Source organism: Takifugu rubripes, chromosome 13, assembly GCF_901000725.2.
Source record: "Takifugu rubripes chromosome 13, fTakRub1.2, whole genome shotgun sequence".
NCBI classification, from domain to species: domain Eukaryota; kingdom Metazoa; phylum Chordata; class Actinopteri; order Tetraodontiformes; family Tetraodontidae; genus Takifugu; species Takifugu rubripes.
In genome coordinates this window covers 5203431-5225364 of record NC_042297.1, presented here as the reverse complement: position 1 = coordinate 5225364, position 21934 = coordinate 5203431, and the positions used below count along the sequence as shown (strand labels likewise).

Genomic DNA, 21934 nt, shown 5'->3' with positions numbered 1-21934 from the left:
ACTTCTAACATATAATTTTGTGACCACACTAATATGATGTTCACAAGAATTTTTTTGTCCTGCACTTGCCTAAATGGTTTGGTTTTGCATCTACTGTAATTGTATCTATTACTATTTTAATTGTCATAGTATTGTCAGACGTTTGAAGAAGCTGTACATTGCTTAAAATTGGGGCAACGTCAAAAATGTTAAAGGTAACAATTTTCACAAAGACGTATTGTCCTGCGGGTGAAATGGCTAACAGTACAGTTTGGTGTGTGTATAACACAAATCAACCTTTCTGGTGGTGTGTGGTTGAGTATGTTCTCTGGCCTCAAATTGCAGATATCAAGGGAGTGATTTTAAAGGGAACCCCGACTCTCAGGGCACAATTAACAAAGGAGTTACAAAGAACCATATCTCATATTTAATTATATTTAGATACACGAGTCTGCCACATTTACATCTGAAGATAAATATTTTGAGAATTCCTGGTTGATGCATTATTTTCACAGTCGGGGTGAAGTGCTAGTGGTGAGAGAGCAATACAGAGATAGGACAGAATGATATCTGATTTATTTCTGATATCCTGTAAGAGCGAGCATGTTTTCTTTTTATAATATCACAGTGCTCTCTAATATCCATTTAATGTTGAAGGCACATCTTCATACATAAGTTTTGTTTTTCTTCTGTAAAAATGATGAATAATAGATGACAATGCAAAATTATGCAGTCTTCTTGAAGGGAATGTCTTTAGGTTTTTAGATGGGAAGATTGTATTTTGTAGTTTTCGTAGGTACAAGAATGTTTTTACCTGTGTTTTTTTTTTATCTGTAATGCTAATGTTTTTCTCTGTAATGCCTGCCCTTATTGTCTTTAAATACACTGCTAGGGCCACACTGTCCCATGCAAAATTAAATGACTCGTGACATTTACTGGAATATGCAATTTAACATTCCCTCCTCAACTGTCCATGGTCATCAGAAGGGCTTCCAGTCATGAATATCACAATGCATTGTGATGAAAGAAGAATGGCCTAATGTGTTGTAACTCTGCCTGTCTCTTTAGGTGGGTGTAGGCTCACCAGTTGTGACAGATCTCTTAAATCACCACCAATTGATCTGTCCAGGCCTGGCTTGATCTCTAAGACAGTTGTGGCTATTCCTCTTCACTGTGTAGTGGCAACCTTTTTGGTATGTAGTGGCCTGTCCTTTTCTGGTTGTTGGTGACTGTGGCTGGAAAGGCTCAACCAGAGGATTCAGGAACTGTTGACTCATGGCCATCATTAATTTTGAGAATGAAGAGCATGTCGATTGACAGGCAAGCAGATCTTTCTAGCAGTTCTTCCATTCTTTGTTCTTAAAATATGTTCACAACTTTACTTGAGGACTCCTTCCAATCTTCCTTTACTTTGCCCTCCAGGGTATGCAACATGATGTGGCTAAAACTCTCGACCTGCCCATTTTCCTGGGGCTGGTATGGTGTTGTGTTTGGATGCTTGACAATCCCTTTAGCCTGGTCATCAAGTAGTTGTTAAATTCCTTTCACAAATCATAATAGAAATAGGTGGTGATATTTGAACTTGACTGTAATAGTCATTGAAGGAATTTCTCTGCATTGTTTTCTTGAAGTGTAGAGTTGTGCAAATCTTGAGAAATGATCCATGACCACCAAAATGTATTTTTAGCCATTCTTTCATTTTTCCAGATGAAGAAAGTCAATTGAAACTTTCTCAAAAGTTAAATGGTTTTGATGGGCATCAGAGGTGCACGAGTCTGCTTGCCTGGTCAGTTGGCATCTTGACGTACTTGGATCGTCAGCCACAGTCAACTGTGGCCACAGTTGGATGCTATTTCTTCATATTGATTCGACCTGTCCTCATTTTCTGTGACTTACCAGAGTCACCAGATGATACCAGATGATAAACTAAAATTTCAGCCTCTTGAACAATGTGTATTTGTGCTGATGTGATAGGCTGGCCGGATTGATCGTCTTTTTCAATAGGCCGAAGGCATTGACATGGGTCACCCTGATGCTGTGGCAAGGGTTCCACCATCACATTCTCCATGGATTCACTGATCGCCTCAGACACGCAGCATCAGGATGACAAAGAGCAGTCATCCTGATCTTTAAAGTCCAAAGACATCTGACACAGCCCATTATCATCTATGTATATTTTTTTCCCCCAGGATTATAGTGTATGATAAAGTTGTAATCTGCTAACAGTTCCACCCGTCTGTGCACATAGCGTTTTTCGCTGTAGTGAGGACATGTCAAAGGTTTGTCATCTGTATGGGCAAATAATAAGGCACTGTACAAGTAGTTACTGAAGCTTTCACTGATGGCCCATTTCAATGCTAAAAACTCCAACTCCAGTGCAGATAGTAGCTCTTCTCTAATGAATTTGGGGTGCACGAGCCATACGCTATCACCCTCATTTTGTCTTACCGACAATGATACAATACAGCACCCAGAACATCTTGGGATGCATCTCAATGTAATACAAAAAGCTGGGTGAAATCAGGGCTCCTAGGGACAGGGAGGTTTGTGAGGGCATTTATCAGCAATATTTCTTGCTGTGTGAATTTCCTTTTCTTTATTTTCTTATGTGGTAGAGGTTAGTGGTGAGGGGCCTGTGATATGAAAGAAAACACTTCTAATTCAACACTAAGCTTTGAAGCTGCTGCTGTGGACCAGGTTGTCATCTAGGAATAGGAGGCAGATCGTGTCTCTCAACTCAAACAGTATTCCATTTTCTCCTGGAATCCTGGGGGACGGGGAGCCAAATGATCAGTAAACCCATTCATAGGGTGTGTTATGATTCATGATGAAGGCTGTCAAAGGCGGTGGTAAGCTTTCCTCTGGCCACTGAAAACCCTGAGCTACCATCCGGCGCGTTAAAAGTATCCTGCATCCTGGGTTTGGGATGCCGGTCTTGCACTGACTTGTGGTTCAGTTTGTGTAGTTGCAGCAGAGGCTGTCATCTTTCTTCTGAACACACAGAGGACGGTATTCCTTTACTTAAACATGGGACAGTCTTCTATACTAGAGTCGTGTTGCTGTTGAAAGCAACTGCTTGACATTCTTCTCTCAAAGCTGGGGGTGGGGGCATCCTTTCGGCCTTTATCTGGACTGCTTTTGGAATACACTCTTTATTGTCAGTCATATCAGATGTCAGCTTGTTGCTGTTGCTTGTTGGGAGTTGCTCTGAATAGCCACTTAGTACACTGCCTTGACTGATTCTAGGCATCCTACAGTCAAGGTAGACGGTGTGGTTTGTCTTGTTTATCATGGGGATTGGGAATTGGTCCATATGGTACTTGTCTTTGTGGGACCCGCAGAACTTTAACTTAAGTCTTTGCCCTGTGTAACTTGTGAACCCTTTTTTTTTCTGATGTAGAACAGTGGCAACTTGATTGGCTTTCAGAAACTTGCTTTTTCGAACTGCATGTGTTTTTACTCTTCATCTTGTCATGGCCTGTGTGTTGGTGCCTTTTGTTTGTGTTTTGTTTTCCTCACTAGGAGGCCGGGTGGATTCACCTGGGTACTGTTGTTCGTGACCCGCACACCTGCAGCTGATTATTACACAACACTCTTCAAAAGTTGCTGCCTCCCGTTGCACTTATCTGAGTTGATTAAAATATTGTGTTAACTTCATCAGCTGTTGTTTGTCTGCTTACGGGTCCTGCCTGAATCGCATCCTAACACATCTTCTATCTTGTCCTCAGTTCTGTTGAACTACCAGATCATTGTACATGAGTATTGGCTCTTTGTAGGCAGTGGGGGTGTCATTATCGGTCAGTCTCTTAATCCAGGAGTTCTGAAACAGGGACTGTTGGTGGTCCATACTCAGTGGCAATGATGCTTATTTATGTGTTCAAGTTTTTGTTGCTGCTTTGGTTATTGTTTTTTTTTTTTATGTTGAATAGTTGTGTGTTGGGTGTTGCGATATAACAGTAAATTAGAATAATGACTTTCTTTCTATGCGCTTTTGGTTTTTTTTTTGGTCAGTCAGCTGCATGTTGTATAAAAAATCACATGGCTACTTAAGTCCAAGGTAGTTTTCTCTGTCAACTGGACTGGGTTTCTTCTCTTGAAGACGTTTCGCCTTCTATCCAGAAGGCTTCATCAGTTCTGAAATCGCTGGGGAGAGAGCTTGAAAATATATAGCCCCTGTGGACCATTTGCATGCTAATGATCTGGGTGGTCACCTGAGAGTCGTTAGCAGGGTCGTTGGTCGGGTCGTTCACCTAGTTTCTGTTGAGATGTCTCCCCTTTGTCTGCTGGGTCACATGGTGATGAGTCACTGGGTCTCTTGGAATGGTGTGAATGTTTGTTTTGCTGTTGGAAGGAGTGGAGGACTGCATTGTATGTGGGTGACAGGAAGTGTCTCAGGCCACCACCTCTGTTTAAGGATGATTTCTCCAATTTAACATGGATAGCTTCCTTGACCCCCCTTTCGAACCAGCGGTCTTAAGACCAACCGTCTCTCCCCAGCGATTTCAGAACTGATGAAGCCTTCTGGATAGAAGGCGAAACGTCTTCAAGAGAAGAAACCCAGTCCAGTTGACAGAGAAAACTACCTTGGATACAATGACCTGGATGACTGAGAATTTACACAGACATGGCTACTTAAGCAACCACTCTTGCATTTAAAATAGGCTACCAAACAAATTAGGAATGAAGGAATTAGAAGATGGATCATGAAAAACATACCAAACTAGCGTGACATCATCTACGATAACATTTTAAGGTAATAAAGACAAAGATATTTAGAAGATCTGGAAATTTGACTAGAAGAAATTTGAAATTCTCATTGTAGCTGTACCTGTAAAACACAGAACACCCATCAGCACCATGATCACCATTGTGCTTGACATTACTCAACTGATCTGACATACTCCCTTTTTTCTGTAATGTGTTTTTTTCATAATATCACAGTGCACTCTTGTATTTTGTTGTGGCAGGCCCATCTTACGGACCAAAATTTTGGTTATGATGCTGTCAAAATGAGGAGTTATGGCTCCTCCGTGAACCATCACCTTATCGTGGTGGAGGAGTTTGCGTACCCTAATGAGCCTGAGAGCTATGCTGTCCGGGGCAGTTTGTCCCTGGTATGGTCTCCCAAGGCAGATTGGTCCTAGGTGAAGGGTCAGACAAAGAATGGTTCACAAGACCCACCATGGAACATCTGAAAGGGAAGCCGTGTACCCGGCCCAAACCAGCTATGTGGACACTCCCGTCTCCAGTGAACCCACCACCCGTAGGAGGAGCATGAAGGGTCTGGTGCAGTGTGGATTGGGCAGCGGACCAAGGCGGGGGCCTTGGCGGTCCGATCCTTGGTTATGCAAATTCGCTTTTGGAACATGGAACGTTACCTCTCTGGCGGGGAAAGAGCTGGAGCTTGTGGGGGAGGTTGAGCGTTACCGACTAGATATGGTCGGCCTCACCTCCACACATAGCGTCGGCTCAGGAACCCAAGTCCTTGAGGGGGGTTGGACACTCTTCTACGCTGGAGTAGCTCAGGGTGAGAGACGGAGAGCGAGGGTGGGCTTTTTGCTTGCCCCCAGACTCTAGTTCGACGTTGAGGTTCTCGCGGTCGAGCGAAAGGGTTGCTTCCCTGTGCCTTCGGGTCGGGAAACGGGTTTTAACGGTTGTTTGTGCGTATGCACCAAACAATAGTTCAGAGTACTCGCCCTTTTTAGAGGATCTAGGATGAACACTGGACAGTGTCCCAACTGGGGACTCCATCGTGCTGCTGGGAGACTTCAACACTCACATGGCCAACGACGTGACCTGGAAAGGCGTGATTGGGAGGAACAGTCGGCCCAATCAGCACCAGAGTGGTGTTCAGTTATTGGACTTCTGTGCTAGTCACAGTTTGGCCATAACTAACACCATGTTCGAACATAAGGTTGTTCATCGGTGCTCTTGGCACCATGAAAGCCTGGGCCGTAGGTCAATGATTGACTTTATAGTCGTGTCAGCTGATCTGCAGCCATATGTTTTGGACACTCGGGTGAAGAGAGGAGCAGAGCTGTCAACTGATCACTACCTGGTGGTGAGTTGGATCAGGTGGGGGGGAGCCACCGCGCGGACCTGGCAGGCCCAAACGCTTAGTGAGGGTCTGTTGGGAACGCTTGGTGGAGGAACCCGTCAGGCTGGTCTTCAACTCCCACCTCCGACAGAGCTTTGATCATGTTCTGAGGGCTGTAGGGGACATTGAGTCTGAATGGGCCATGTTCTGCTCCGCCATTGTCGCTGTCGCGAGCTGTGGCTGCAAGGCCGCTGGTGCTGGTCGTGGCGGTAATCCCCGTACCCGATGGTGGACACCAGAGGTGAGGGGAGCCGCCAAGCTGAAGAAAGAGGCCTACAGGTCATGGCTGGTCTGTGGGTCTCCGGAAGCAGCTGACCGGTACAGGGTGGCTAAGCGGGTTGCGGCCGCGACAGTCGCGGAGGCAAAAACTCGGGCATGGGAGGAGTTCGGAGAGGCTATGGAGGAAGACTTTCGGTCGGCTCTGAGAAGATTCTGGCAAACTGTCTGGCGCCTTAGGGGTGGCAGGCGGCAACTCGCCCACACCGTGTTAGGTGTACGTGGGGAGCTGCTGACGTCTCCTGGGGCAATTATTAGGCGGTGGAAGGAATACTTCCAGGAGCTCCTCAATCCTACCAACACGTATCCTCAAGGTGGAACAGAGTCGGATGACCAGGAGGTGGACCATCCAATTTCCGGAGCAGAAGTTGCCGAGGTAGTGAAACAGCTGCCCGGCGGTGGAGCTCCGGGAGCCGATGAGATCAGCCCGGGGTATCTTAAGGCTCTGGATGTTGTAGGACTGTCCTGGTTGACACGCCTCTGCAGCATTGCGTGGACATCGGGGGCAGTGTCCTTGGACTGGCAGACCGGGGTGGTGTTCCAGAGGGTGGGGACCAGAGGGTGGGGACCAGAGGGTGTGTTCCAACTATAGGGGCATCACACTCCTCAGAATCCCTGGGAAAGTCTATGCCAGGATGCTAGAAAAGAGGATTAGACTGATAGTGGAACCTCTGATCGAGGAGGAACAATGCGGGTTTTGCCCCGGCCGTGGAACCACGGATCAGCTCTTTACCCTTGCTGTGGTACTTGAGAGGAGTTGGGAGTTTGCCCAACCAGTCCACATGTGCTTTGTGGACTTGGAAAAGGCTTATGACCGGGTCCCCAGGAGCATCCGGGGGGGGTGCTCTGGGAGTATGGGGTGGAAGGTCCCTTGATAAGGGCCGTCCAGTCCCTGTACAAAAAGAGCAGGAGTTTGGTCCGGATAGCCGGTTGTAAGTCGGACTCGTTCCCAGTGAGGGTTGGACTCTGCCAGGGCTGCCCTTTGTCACCGGTTCTGTTCGTAACTTTTATGGACAGAATTTCTAGGCGCAGCCGGGGAGTGTGGGGTGTCGATTTTGGTTGGCGGAAGATCTTGTCGCTGCTTTTTGCGGATGATGTAGTTCTTCTGGCATCATCGAACAGGGACCTCCAACAAATCCTGGGACGGTTCGCGACCGAGTGTGAAGCGGCAGGGATGCGGCTCAGCACCTCCAAGTCGGAGTCCATGGTCCTTGCTCGGAAAAGGTAGAGTGCCTTCTGCGGGTCAGAGAGGAGGTCCTGCCCCAGGTGGAGGAGTTCAAGTATCTCAGGATCTTGTTCATGAGTGAGGGTAGGATGGAACGTGAGATCGACAGGCGGATCGGAGTGGCATCAACAGCGATGCGGGCGCTTAACCGATCTGTCGTCGTGAAGAAGGAGCTGAGCCGGAAGGCAAAGCTTTCGATTTACCGGTCTATCTATGTCCCAGTCCTCACCTATGGCCATCAACGCTTCCTCCGCAGGGTGGCCGGGCTCAGCCTTAGAGATAGGGTGAGAAGCTTTGACATCCGGGAGGGGCTCGGAGTAGAACCGCTGCTTCTCCACCTCGAGAGGAGTCAGTTGGGGTGGCTTGGGCATCTGGCTAGGATGCCTTCCGGACGCCTCCCTTTAGAGGTGTTCTGGACATGTCCCACTGGGAGGCGGCCTCATGGCCAGCCCAGGACTAGGTGGAGAGATTACATTTCTCGCCTGGCTTGGGAGCGGCTGGGGGTTCTCCCGGAGGAGCTGATGAAATTGGCCGGGGAGAGGGCTGTGTGGGCATCCCTCCTGAGGATGCTGCCCCCACGACCCGGATCCGGATAAGCGGGAGAAAATGAAACGAAACGAAAATGATGGTTAATAACTAATAAAACAATATTACAGCCTAATGAAAGGGAATGTCTTTAGGTTTTTAAATGAGGAGGTTCGATATTAGCCTATTCCTGCTCAAGGTTTCTTCCTATTAAAGTGGGGGGTTTTTCCTTGCCACTGTAACTTGTTGGGGTTGAGGCCCTGGGTTTCTGTCAAGCGCCGAAAGACAATTTTGATTGTAATAGATGCTATATAAATAAACATGAATTAAAATGAATTAATGTAATACTTTCCCTTATTTTAACCCCACAGGAGCCAAAATGCCCCATGAGGTGACTCTGCTCAAATATGCAGGGTTTGTGTATGCTGGTAGATTACAAGATTGGGCAATATCAAGGCAAAAAAAAAAAAAAGCATCAAAGCGTGAAATATTACATTAAAAATTATCACCAGCAGAAAATGCATTCTAAACATCATATTCACTGCTTCAGGGTGTGAGAAAGTTGTTTTTAATCTATCTGAGTAGCGAGCTGCATTTGGATACTTGGGCCTGGGCCCTCAGCATGGACTTATCCAACTTAATCCATCCCTTAATACAACCACTACCATGTTTAAATTACAGAAATCGCATTGCACCGAGAGACATTTCACATATTGAGTGTGAATGCCATTTTTACTTATGCAAGTAACCCAAGTAAGACAACACCAAACCATATTTACAGCATCTGGAGCAGTTCACAATCAATATTTATTTAATAATTTGAGAAAACAAAAAAAAACCACATCATACTACCAGAGATACTATTTAGTCAATGACATAATCAATTGATTTTCTTAGCACAGAAAGATTGCCATGACTCTGTCTGCTTTTCAGTTCTAGTAAGTCCTTTTCTATAGCCATGGAGGCCAAGACTGCAAGTCAACTCTGTTCAGTACCTTTCTGGCATACATTTATTCTATGAAGGGCAGAGAATGACCGCTTGAATGTTGCAATGAATAGTCATGGTCAGACATGCTAATCTGTATGGGTGTAGCAAATGGAGGAGATTGGTGGGGCTTTTCCCAACAAAGTCTACCAGAGAATACATCACATTTAATTCTGTTTTTGAATGGGGCAGATAAAATAGTGTTTTGTGGCTCAATATCAAGCCCGAGAAGGCTGCATGTGGAACTTTTATCCAATTTGATGATGTGTTGTGTGTACAAAGTGGTGACATACTGTAGATGCCAAACCAAACCTGCCTCTCTCTTCCCTAATGGTAATTTGTCATTTTTATCAGTGTTTCTAGTATGTGGACGCTGTAGGCCTGAACAATTCTAACTCAAATGTATTAATGTCTACAGATCACCACAAATGGAGTTTGCTAGTCAAACTTATATGTAATAGTTTTCCTCGAACCAACCAATCATAGGATGGAAAAATGCTGACATTACTGAGGGCCAGCTAGCTGGCCCTGTGAGGCAGATTTTAAATCTGATTGGTTACAGAACCAGTCCCGCTGCTAATATAGTTTAAATAATAACAGCATTACCTTTGAAGGCCCTGGGTAGATTAGATTAACATGGCAGCATATAGAGCTTGCAAACTGATTGGACAAAAAAATATAATAGAAAAAGTGCAGCCAAAAAAACACTAAGAAATAAAGAGTATATCCTGTTGGGAATAAATGCATATCATTTCATGGAACTCATATAAGAAATTAGGTTGTAAATGTGGCCCAGTGATTATAATAGTGTTACTGTCAGCCGTGCTGGCCCTGACAACACACCACAACGTTAGAGTGTAACAATGTTAAGCTAGTGGGGGGAGTAAAAGCAAACAAAGTAAGGTTTTGTTCAATTTATACACTGACATACAATGGCTGAAAATCATATCAGGGAGTCAGCTGTAGGGTGACCTCACCTAAATGTTTTGTCTAATGTGTTGAAACAGTTCTCTGGGATTACTGTTAGCTGCTGCTACATGCTTAATCCTGTAGCTGCAGTTTACTCACTTTCACATGTGAGTAACTTTGCAATTTCTACTCGCAACCTTTACGACACCCATGATGCTGCCTTGCCACCCACCAGTTCCAGTCTACAAGTACTTCAGCCAATAATTTAATATATCTCTTACATCAAAAATCATATTTCTGAGATGATTTAAAATTCCATACATACTCTGAAAGATATGACAATTACTTGAGTTCTGCACACTAATATGAAATGTTCTGGCCAGAACTTGCTTTAGCCACCTTGAAAAATAAAAATAACAAACTTCCTTGTACTTGCAGAGAATAGAACAGAGCAAAACATTATGAGTTCAGGAATCCTGATGTAAGTCACGAAGTAAACACAATTAATACGTTTCTCTGATGTAAATGTTTAACTAAATGAGTTTCTATTGAGTGACAATGCATCCTTTCATTTCCTCTCTCTAACTTTTCTGAAGTATCAAATAAAAAAAGACATTTCAAACACTGTCATTATTGAATGAAAGTGGTAAATGAACAATTAATCTTGGGAAAAGTCAGATCGTAGTTACCACGACTACCTCACAGCAAGAAGGTGGTGGAGTTCATTGCCAGCCATAACAAGTGTGTGTTCTCTGTGTCCGTGTTGCTGGTACTTGTATTTATATATATATATATATATATAAAAAATACAGGTTAGATTGGCCCATAGTTCATCAATTTACTTGCCAGCATAAACAAAGGATAATTATTATAATCACTGGATATCTGTTTGTCTATGATTATTCAAAAAATTAAAATGTACACCATAATTTCCAGTTTTCCAGTTTTCCAGCTAAAAGGTAAAAAAAAAAACAACATGCATTTTGACAAGCTTTGTTCAACAACTTGACCAGCACATAGTATTGAGATTGTTGTTAAAGCTGCAAGTGTTTCAATGAAAAAAAAAACGTCCTCCTGTGTGCAAACCTCTTCTTCAGCATTTTTTGCATGCAAGCAAACATGTGAGGCTCACAAAGGGCCCAAACTCTTACAATTATTTTCAAGACATCAACACTGAGCTCACAGTCGGATACACGGTCTGAATTATTTATCCCCATCATCCTTCATCAAAATTGAATGTAAAGCACTTACGTGAAGGTTGTAATACCCCTGTGCTTAATGCACTAAAAGGCAGGTGTACGCCATATCAAAGTGCATTAAATTAATTCAAACTGGCTATGTTATGTCAGAAACAACTTGACTGAAAAGTGATGGCACATATCAAACTTTAATTCAGTTTTTCTTAATATGCCACAGTTTTGGAACCTGGGAGTAATCTGTCAGTCTTCTTTCAATACTCATGTAGAAATGTGGGCACATGTCATTCCTTATTACCTGATTAAAAAGTGTTTTTGCAGTTAGTGCTGCAACACAACCACCCAACATTGGGCAACTACCGTATTTTCACGACCATAAGGCGCACTGTATTAAAAGGCGCAGTCTCAGTTATGGGTGCTATTTCTGTATTTAAAACATACACAAGGCACACCGTATTATTAGGTGCATGCTGAAACATACAGTAAAAAATGGAAAAACGGAAAGTAAAACAGTGAGTTTCGACACATTTATTGAACAAAATATTCATTCTTCTTCCACAAAACCATCAAAGTTTTCATCTTCTGTATCTGAATTAAACAGCTGCACTATTTCAATGTCCAACATGCCGAATTCCTCTTCTTAATCATCTGAATTCGACTCACCGACCGGTTCCGGTTCAGCGTTGATTTTATGAGAGCTCTTACAATACATGAAGACGGTATCATAGCTCATGCGTCTACAATCCACCCGCATATGGTGGCATAACTTGCCCGCCGCTGCCTCATAGTCTTTGTGAAGGAGTGTTCGCCTTCCGTCATCCAGCACTCTGTCCATTTCCGTGGCAGCCAAGAACCACGGTGAACGACGACTTCTCGTGCCCCGTTGTACGTATCGCCACCCTCCTGGTCCCTTTTTCTCCACTTTGTGGGTCAGAGGGATGTTAAAAGTCAGAGGGATCTCATCCATGTTGGTGATGTGGCTGGGCGCGGTTATTTTGCCGCGGCAATAGGTGTGGAAGATGGCCACCCTCTCCTGGTAATCCGCGGGCAGCCACTGCGCAACAGTCCTCGCGCGTATGGAAAGCTGCCGCCGCCTCATAAAGCAAAAACTCTAAGATTGCTCGATTGCCATTTTCAGCCGCATATTCGATGGCCTGCAGTTTAAAGTAAGCCTCATTCATACGCGTCTTGCTTGACCAGCGCCATTTTAGGGGATCCTTATGCGTAGTTGTGCCGCTAATCAATTGGCGGAGCATTTACCGTAGTGCACCCACCAAAGGCACACAGCAGATTTTACAAAACTATCAGCCGCCTCCTCGACATGGATGACATCAGACTTTATACAAGAGTAAGCGAGACATCGTGTTCACACCACCAGGATCTATGGCAATGACAGTGGAACGTCATCTGGTCCTGACACATGTGGCCGAATGGTAACTTGGAGAGAGATGATGGTAAAATTTCAGGCAGTTGGCCTACTGGGTATATTACTCATATTAGGAACAGCTGAAAAAGACCGAAGACATGGCTACCATGTTTTCACTGATCTGAGCCGTTTACAGACACATTTAAAGGAGAAGTTGTCATTTCTAATAAGCCTTTTATATATAAAATAGATAATGATTAAGAGATGGGTGATACAGTGAAAAGCAATGATCAGTGCAATAAGCTGACTATTCTTTGTTTATTATTGAGTCTTGCATTTTCAATCATTTTTCTGTTCCGTTAATATACTCATATGTGGGTGTATCTACAGTTTTGATTGTGTATTTCGCTAATTCCAAACAATTATGCATGTAAAGCAAGAAAGATTCTTGCTTATTCTGTATATCATAACCTTGTATGACTATTTTTATTTTTTTCACTATTCATTACTACAACAGAATACCAAAAAAGTTATGTTCAGCAAAAGTATCTGAATGACTTTGTCTTTGAAAAACTTTTGATCCTTGTATCATTATCTTATGTGTAATTGCATAGCAGAGACGATCCAAATAATCTACTGTGCTGCAGTACCGCCAGCGGTGAGACAGCTGCTGTAGAACGATGGGGTCATTCTGTTGATTGCATTAACAATGACAAACACGCTCCTCATTTTATTTCCTCTGGGCTGCTTGCCAACTACTGCTCAATAGACATGTAGTGGATCTGGACCTCTGTTATTGTTCAGGGATGGCATAGTTGGCATAAGGGTGCTATGTCACTTTCTCTGTCTCTCTTATACACACACGTTCACTCTGTCTTGCTCCAGCCTTGCAAATAACAAGATGACTGTTTTCACTTTCTCTCCTTGCGCTATTCTGCCTTTGTCTAATCCTTCCATGGAAGTGACTCAATCTAGGACTTTAATAGTATTAATATGTCCTTTTGCCTCTTCAGATGCAATAAAAACACCCTACATCTTTAAAGATCAGCTTAAGAGCGATATACTGTATGTGACAAGTGTACCAAAATTCCTACACAGAGGAGAATAACTATAATGAGGGGAAGTCATCCCTTTCCTTAAGATCCACTGCAGCAGACTCATTATGGCAACAAGGTAGTTTTGAAGAAAATGACGCCAGCTCCCTGTCGCTGTGTGGAGGACGCCCACAGACATAGGAGGAACACAAGTCCCAGCCACATTCTGTGCTAGCCATGCTGATGCTGTATTGACAGCCAAAGTCAGCTCAGGAGTGACGAGAGTGCACTCACGCCAAGATGAGCTTCTCATAACTGCTTACAACATGCTGGTTTTTCAAGAGAAAGCAAAACTGGCTCTTGAATTATTCAGCAGGACTCTCCCACCCTAAATAACAGCTGTGAGCATCGTTTGACAACCTGAATGAATAATTAAGGGCTAACCTTTTGTTCCCATTACAGGTGATGTGTTAATAGCATCGTACTTTGACAGGTGAGGTGAATCGATGTGAATGGGCTGCAGAGAGAATTCCAAAAAAAATTATACAAGCACTCAGGATTTGGTGCTAAAAATGGAAACCACATCCCTGTTATCCAGACAATAGCATCCCATGCACCCAAATGACATGTTTTTGAAACCTGTTTTTTGTTTAGGACCTTAATGGTTTCTAGTTGTTTTCTTTCTGTTGACGAGGTCAACTGATGTTTAAAAACCTGTTTGAACCTGCACCTGTGAAGAGAAATACTAGGAAAAAAAGACCTGTTGTTGTCTATTGAAGATCTTTTCTTGTTGCTGAGGTCACATAATTTCTGATGGGATTAGCTTGGCAGCCATCTTTCATTGCTGTCCAACAATGATGAACATGCAGCTGTTCATAACTCCATAGAGAAATGGACCCACTTTTCCAGATAAATTTCATAATAACCACCAAATTCCAAAATATACTACATTCTGTACAATCATTATATAAATAACTTATTTTTATTTGTGCCTGCATGTTGTTTTCTTCAAGCATTATGTTAATCTCAATTATTTCCATTTTCAGGTTTGGATCATGTGACAGGTGCAAGAACAGGAAGGGAAAAAAAAAACCCAAAGGGGATGTGAGTTGACCTTGGCAAGAAGAAGAACTATTAACTAGAAACATTTAGGGTTTTGAAAAACAAGTTTCAAAACTTGACATTTGGTTGCATGGGAAGCTATTTTCCCTGCTGGAATATGTAGTATATACATATAAACACCACTAGGTTGGGTGTATGTTTTTCTTCATAAAGGCACAGCCTGTAGTTATTATTTGTCCTTATATAAGAATTGTGCAGAAGATTGTTCCTGACACATCAGAAGCATTTTGATCAAGTCACTCAATTGTTAGTAGTCAGATCCTTCTGAGAATCGGAAATGAAATATCAAGCGTTCTCAGATTAGTTGCCTCTATCTGGGTGGGTGGTATTCCCGGTTTTGTATTAGAATGATCAAATAAATCCTAGCCTAAAAACAACTCAAGGATTTAAAATCAAACCGGTACAGAATTTCAAGTTGCATGAAATCAAGAATGGTGTTCTTCTCTCTGTGTAAATCTACTTTAGAACAGAGGAACATATTGTGTAAAGTGTATAAACACATGCAGAGAATGGAAGAGAACAAAACATTACGAGTTTAGGAATCTGATGTAAATCACGGGATAAACACAAACAATAAGCTTCTCTGAAATGTCTTTTTTCATTTGTTACTTAAGTTATAGAGAGAAAATGAAAGGATGCACAGTTGCTCAACAGAAACTCCTCAAGTTATGCATTTACATCAAACACTTTCTTTATTGACTGAAATCATAAAAAAACAACATAAGAAAACCAACGAATGATCTTTGGCCAAGATTAATCCTTGCCTCTATCTGGGTGGGTGGTATTCCTGTTTCTTTTTTTTTTATTAGACTGATAAAATACTGTAAATCCTAGTCTAAAAACAACTCAAGGCTTTAAAATCAAACCTGTACAGAAGTGTCATGAAATCAAGACTGGTGTTCTGTTCTATGTGTGAAAATACTTTATTTACACAGTTTGCAATTTTTTTGGAAACTCACTCAAAGTGGATATTTTATCCACTAGCAAGTGTATTTTTGATTTTAGAAGCAACCATAAGAGAGGAGAGGGCTGTTATATATAAAGGAAGCAGAGCTGAACTGCAGTATGCCCACAGTGGCCCGCTCAGGAGAACACTACTCTGCTAGTTTGAGGCAAGCAGATTCCCTGTTTAAGTAGAGGTGGAGAAAGCCTTGCTACTGAAGACACACCATATTTATAGCCTAGAAGAGGAATAATTTATTGTGATCAAAGTGCAGATCATGCTCCACTCCATCACAGAGCAGATGTGGCTGAGTGAAAAGAGCAGACTTTCTCTCTCCCCGTCTGTTCTCTAGTGACTTTGTAAATGGAAACAGTGAGACAAAGTTGCTTCTGAGAAGCTGCTGTGTGTGCCTGCAATGTTTTTTTTTATTCTCAGGTGGCTTTAAAAAGGGAAGAAGAACAGAAGAGAGAAGAAATAGATCACAAAGTTGGTATGACTCATATTATGTATAACTGTAATTTTCTACACACCTTATTATACGTTATCAGTACCTTGATTAGTATTAATTATATGTCTCTCCACACAAAACACAAAGCCAACAATGATTTTTATTCCGAAGGAATTATGCTGTTGAAATACAGTTGTGACCTCACACTTATATTTTAGACTAAAATGTCAGGGAATTATATTTAAAAAAAAGTCTCTTTTGTCAAAAATAATTTAAAGTAAAGATGCAGAAAACCTAAAAAAGAAAGTTAATTTGAAATAGAAAAACGTTCATCAGCTAATAAACAATATTAACTGGGGACTAGACAACCGGCGCTTTCAAATGGAGGAACTTTGGGATCATTTTATGAAGCTTTTGGTGCATGTGTTCACTGGAGGAAACTTCCCTGAATTTACAGGAACTTTTGCAGAGTCTTATGGAGGCCCTGCTCCCGGGTCGGTACTCAGATGGGCCCTGAGGTTTGCTTAGTGCTGATTGGCTAACCCTAGAACACCATATGAGGCGGAAGCCAGCAGAAGATTGGACCAAAAAAACAGAATTAGAATAACACTGCCTAATCTCCTTCCATGTTTACCATGTTACCCGGTTGTTTTCTTTGCAATGATTTTTGCTTTGGTGGTCGGCCCCAGTGACGTCAATGTCAAACCTGTTGCACAATGTCACCGAGGGGTCCTACCATACAGCGATGTGATCATCAAGAGGACATGAGGACATGAGCTAAAAGGTTCCAGTAAAATTCCTCCTCGCAGTATTTACCAGGAAGTCCCACAGTGGAAACATGCCTGATAATATTCTGATAATTCTTAATGAAATATTGATACAGGAAATTCCATAGCTCTTCTTTTAAACTGTTATTTTCGCCTATAGATTATTTTTTCTTTAAAGTCCTTTCTGCCTGTTCTCTCACAGTAATACTTTCCCTGCAATCACGTACAAACATTGAGACACACAAATACTCGCTTCTTCCAGTTTCATTTTCTCTCCCTCCCACACACAGTGCACTTTTATTTCTCTCTTTCATTTTCTGTCTCCAACCCTTCCTGCTTCCTTGTCACTCATTCAACACACACACATGCACATACCATACAAGCTCCTTCATCTTTTCTCTTATTTCTTCTCCTCCCACACCTCCTTTCCTCTTACTACCTCCCCCCCCCCCCCCCCCCCTTCCTTTACTCCCAGCTAGGCTTGGACATCTCTCTTCCTCTCTGGCCTCTCTTGGCCATCTGGAGTGCAATGTCCCCGCTCTGCTGGTCCTTTGCCAGCCCCTGAGCCTCCCAGGATTTTTTGCAGCATCTTCAAGCACAATTTATACGCGTCAAAGCTCTGCTGTGTATGTGTGTCCAGTGACCCAGCTGAGTGAAGTCATTGAGTCTCACTTTTCCCACCTCAAAGAAACCTCACTCTAACTCAATGACACCTGCTCTCATCATCTCTCAGATGGCGGGTGGCACAGTAATTGATTAAAGCATCTGAGAAACCTTCCTAGCAATTATAGCTCGTTTATGTTCTCATCACAGCCTTTTTCCAATACATGAGGGAGGGATCTCAAATTATTTCAGTTTAGATTAAGTCTGCCTTAATCAATTAATTCAAGCTCCTCACATTATTTAAGATAGCTCTGTCTCTTGTATGGATTTTTCCATTTAAATCTGATGTCTACAAATATGATTAAAAGCATGCTATATGTCTACACTATGTTGTTCTCTACTGGGACCACACAAGTTATAAAGCCAAAGAAACTCATACATTTAAATCACATTTCAATTAGCTTCAGCAAGGAAAAGGCTTTAGATCTACTGTATCTGTTGAAAAATAGATTATTTTATATGCAAACATAAGTGAAAGGTAGATATTTTTGGAGTGCAGACGCTCCCGTTGTCAAAAGCTGTATGGATTTAAGGTTAGTAAAGCAAATTTTCCCTGAAAAGAACTGGAAAAAGTGTGTTTGGCTCTGTGAACTCTGAAAATAACCGCAAGTCATTCACTCATGAATTCCCCACTTCAAAGGGGTTTTGCTCTGCTTGGGTGACACCCACTCTCTGTCTCAGCTTGATGGGGTAATTCATTAGCAAGTAAGCCACAGTGCTTCCAATTACAAGACTGTTTAAGATCCTGCAGATCCTCAACTTTGACACATTCCTTCTGAGCTCACTACCAAAATCCATAATGCATTTGGAAAAAATTAAAATCATGAAATAACACATGACTTTAGTTTGTATTGGGCCTTCGGTTTTCCCTTGAATTTTACTGGACAGCATTGAGAGGAGCAAGAACGGGAAAGTCAGTGTTAAGCTTAATGATCTAATTTAGATGATGAAGCAAATTATTTGTGAAATAAAAATGACATAATACAAAACACATGCCTGGGCCAGCTTCAATGCAGTGGCTATTTTTGTAGTTCAGTGAACACATCAGTCCCCTGTGGCCAGAACAAGTCCACACACAAAGTCCGTCTTTATCTTTTCCAATTTCTGAGTGAACACTACACACGGTGGGCTCAAAATTTATAGAAGCTGATAAATAAATACTGAATTGAGCAGTGACCCTTGTAGCCAATTACAACAATTTTTATTTATTTATAGAATTTCTGACCTCCATAAAATGGAGTTTAAAAAGAAAAAGTGTTATAACTGTATGTGCATTTATTTATGAAACAGGGGCAAATTGAGCCATTCAATCGCTGATATTAACAGTCTTTTCTGTATGTGCTCCCCAAACAAAGCACTTTCTCATGTAGCAGCCTCGGGTTGCATTAAACAGCGAATATAAGTGGACCACGTCTTATTGTCGCTAACAGCTATTTTAGAGCAAGATCTGATCTTTGTCTCAATGTATGGGTGGTAAGAAAGAGCTTCAACAAAAAACAATGGCTGTCTTTCAAAGCAGCAACCACCTTCATCATCATCATCATCAATTCCATAATTATTATCTGTATTTGAATTGAGGTTAATACTAACATACATATACCGAACGACAATGCACATCGTTAAGTATTAAACATCAGATGTGTTTTGACGCAGCTGATTGTAAACCAAGTGAGCTTTTTTAGGTTCAGAATTTATTAAGGGTGAGATCAACAGGTCAGCAATGGGTCAGTTCTTTCCACAGTAAATGGAAACTAAACCAACTCATGAGTTAGTTACAGGTAACCCAGTGCCTGAAACTTCCAGTTAAGCCTACACATACAGGACAGTAACATGCACAATAGACCAAAATGTAAAGTTTTAGCCCATCCGTGAATGTAAATGAACAATGGTTGTCAGGAACTCACCTTACTGAAGCTCCCGAATGCCACGATGCTAAGAACAAAAGCAGCAGATGAAGTGAGAGCCTCTCCCTCTTCCTATATTTGATGAGTCTCCCTGTTTCAGCACCACGGAGAACGCGCCTGCCTCTTGAACGAGGAAATGAATGATGCAAGTTTGCTCCCTGACGCCGTGAACGCGTCCACTGTGCGGAAAACAACGCTGCCTTCAAGTTTGATGCCACCTCGCTGATGCGTTGGCTGAGGCAAACATAACTCGTCGTACCCGATCTCGACAGCATTGAGTACGACCAATCACCAATCCTCTCGCTTTTTACTCACATCTTCGAGCATCCCTGAAGGATCTCCAAGGACCGGTGCCTATAGTTTCCCCCCCCGGCGACACGGATGCAGCAGTAGCGAGTTTAAGACTCAGCTTTTAGCTTCTCCTGGCTTTGGAGCACATCTTCACTCGCTGCGATCTCTTTGTCTTCAAGGCGATGCTGATACGGATAGATATGGGGCGATGGATTTCCTCCCGCGACTCGATTGGGCGCGGGAGTGGAGCAGTCTGAGCCGGGAGCAGGATGAGTGTCTCCTTAAATCTAAATTCACTGAACACTCGTCTTATATAGCTTAGCCCCTGTCTCGTCGTTATTATATGAGTCTTCCCTCACCAAATTACAGGATCGTGGCGCGTTGCAAGTGAATACTCCCCGAAAGGATGCGCGCAGCTCTAATAAACGCAACAAAGCTACGGCAGAGGCGGCAGAGTTTAACGAGACCTGTTATCAGAGATGCGCCACATAGATATGCCATATTAATCAATCATGAATAAGTTATTAACTAATATTAACGGCAGTTGCGTATGTGGGATTGGCTTGTGGATGATTTCCAGACATTTTGCAAATTACTGGGCACATCTGCCTGTGATTTGTTTAAGCTGGATTCAGAATTTGTACTTCAGATGTAAATCTGGATTATTTCTGGGGATGTGGCACACACCCAGTTGTGAGAATTCATCTGCAGGGTGTTAGAAGCCCGCTTTCTCTGTGTTGCTGTCCTTAAAACGATTTCACCGCGATTGTTAAATTCACTGATTCAAGGTCTTATCCTTGTCATCTACAAGTTGCCCTTAACCCAAATAGTCTTGTGTAAAAAAGTACAGCACCCAACCAATGAACAGCAATTATCGTAATCTAAAGCACACTATTATTACACACATTATTACATTTTCATTTTTTTTAAAACAGACGCATGCGCTGTAAATATTAAAGCTTTAATTTTAAAAAAATCCCTGAGGGATTATATCAAAAGACAGTGGATGTGCATAATTCATTAAGTCCCGAAGAATTCTTTCTTAACCTTTCTTTTTATCTTGAAAACATCAAATAGCTCGATCCACATGACCATTTTTACTTTCAATTTTCAAATATGAAACTTAAAATTTAGATCCTCAGAGCAAATGTCAAATTACTGTTTCTTTCAAATACATTTAAAAGCATTTGCAGCATTAATCCATGAAAGGGTTTTCTCAGTCGCTCCCTATTTCAGGGTGTGGCTGTTCATACACACAGCTCTGACACTGTTCGTGACTTGAGCACATCCCCCTCTGCTGGTGTTAGGCAGCAAAGAAAATGTCTTTTCTCAGCTTTCAGAGGCTGCAGGGACTCTGGGTACAAGTCCAAGAACACTAATTCAGACCCACAGGAAGCATTTTGCTATCCACTGTACCACAAGCAGCGTCTTTTTGTAGAGGCTTTTTAACTCAGAAAACTGTATGTAAGTGGGCCAACACATCGCCCAAGTCTTGAAGATCTGAGAAGCACCAGAACAGCAGCTGCAGCCCCACTCCGCTGGGACTCTGAGTCCTACACTGCGTGTGGTATCATGGTTAGAAAATATGTGATAAACAATCGTCAAAGAAACACAGTCCATTTGACAGAGAAAACTATCTTGGATAACGATGACCTGGATGATTGAGAATCTACACAGACATCGTTATAAACGATCTGTGTGAACTATTTTGCATCTGTAAGGGTGAAAAATATACTGGGCAGTGAATAAGTTTGCTACTAAGGACATGGAATCTGAAATTAGCTGGACATTTTATTCTATATTTAAATAATTGAAGAGAAACAGTTCACTAGGCCTTTATCAAATTGAGACCCATTACAATGCACTCTCCTAAACTGTGCACAACTCCAGTGAGATACTTTTAACAAGAAGGAAAGAAAATGTCAAATTCAAAGGATTTGTTTTCCAGAATCTTTAAAAGGAAGTGATTATGTAATGAACTTTAATGAAAATGTAGTGTTAAATACAACCTTTCTGATGAATTTTGGAGGTTGTGAATCCAGACATATCTCCTGGGCTGAAAGACAAACAACCCCCTCATGGCACACTCATCTTTTCTTTCCTCTCACTGCTCATCGCTCATCCAACTCTGATGTTACTCATAATCAATAGATTCAAAGTCTGCCCGCAGCAGGCTCTTGCCAGCTATGTGGCACCCAAAGAGT

General features: G+C 42.3%; 1 long non-coding RNA gene across 1 annotated transcript in view; it reads right to left on the bottom strand.

Moving 5' to 3' along the window:
- The window catches only part of LOC115252122 (uncharacterized), a 33630-nt gene extending 13429 nt beyond the window's left edge, over positions 1–20201 (bottom strand). The window contains exon 1 of the long non-coding RNA XR_003890564.1: positions 19440–20201. This is a non-coding gene — a long non-coding RNA (uncharacterized lncRNA). The remainder of the gene's footprint in view (positions 1–19439) is intronic.
- Positions 20202–21934: the final 1733 nt, after the last annotated feature.